This window comes from Haemaphysalis longicornis, unplaced genomic scaffold, assembly GCF_048455015.1.
Source record: "Haemaphysalis longicornis isolate Haplotype H1 unplaced genomic scaffold, Haemaphysalis longicornis Haplotype H1 scaffold_3, whole genome shotgun sequence".
NCBI lineage: Eukaryota > Metazoa > Arthropoda > Arachnida > Ixodida > Ixodidae > Haemaphysalis > Haemaphysalis longicornis.
Window position 1 is genome coordinate 172,688,967 of NW_027526335.1, and position 908 is coordinate 172,689,874.

Here is a 908-nt window from a genome sequence, read left to right on the forward strand (position 1 = left end):
CAGGATAAAGGACTATATGTACACCCATGGACACTTAACTGTAGACTACGCCAAAAGCTGGAAACAATTGAGCACATCGTTCTGGAGTTGGGATGCGGTGTTTCACTGGTGATCCTCCAACGAACCCTAAAAAAAACTTACCATTAACGCCTTATGGCATTCGCTTTTTTCCCGTAAACAATGATGGAGGCGTGCCCTATGATATGTTCATGGCACTTAGTCTGCATTCTATGTCGAAAACTCGCATGGCGGTTGAAAATTCCGAAGAGGATGCTCGCACAGTGCGAGAGTACTTCATTGAAAGCGTTGCTTATATAAGAGAACTTTATCGAGTCATGCCGGAAGAGCCTGAGTGGTTACCCATTCTCATGTTCTAGCGCAATTTAAGATATTTTAAGCCACTCCCTTCAGCCGATTGGCGGCTGGAGCTAGTAATGTGTGTACTGAACAGTGCGTGTTGTGTTGTCGCCAAGCAAGCAGTCCAGAAAAAAGTGCTTGTGGTGTAGTGGTTATCAGGTCCGCCTAACACGCGGAAGGTCCCAGGTTCGATCCCTGGCAGGCACACTATTCGTTTTTTTCCGGTACTGATCCCAGTTGTCACTCATCTTGAAACAGTTCACGGGCGTGCCGCAAAAAGTTCAACTTTATGTACTCCGCTTTGAGGGACCCCTCTTGAAACGTGCTGTTTATCGTCTACCTTTGTAATGCGGCAGTTAAAACACGTTCAACGCGCTTGTTTTGTACGTGCCGAAAATTTTTTTACTTCTTTTCGAGGGCGGGGGAAGGTTTTTGTCGGCTCACACGACCTCTTCTTTTGTATATTTTTATTACGTGCAGGCAAATTGCGATGTGATATACTGTGTGGTCCCAAGCAAAGTAGAAATTTATATTGTAAGCGTCGTGCTTTG

At 45.4% G+C, this 908-nt stretch overlaps 1 non-coding gene across 1 annotated transcript; it reads left to right on the forward strand.

Annotated features, from left to right (window-relative positions):
- Window positions 1-491: 491 nt before the first annotated feature.
- Trnav-aac (transfer RNA valine (anticodon AAC)) lies at window positions 492-564 on the forward strand. Its single transcript has one exon. It is a non-coding gene; the product is annotated as a tRNA-Val (tRNA).
- Window positions 565-908: the final 344 nt, after the last annotated feature.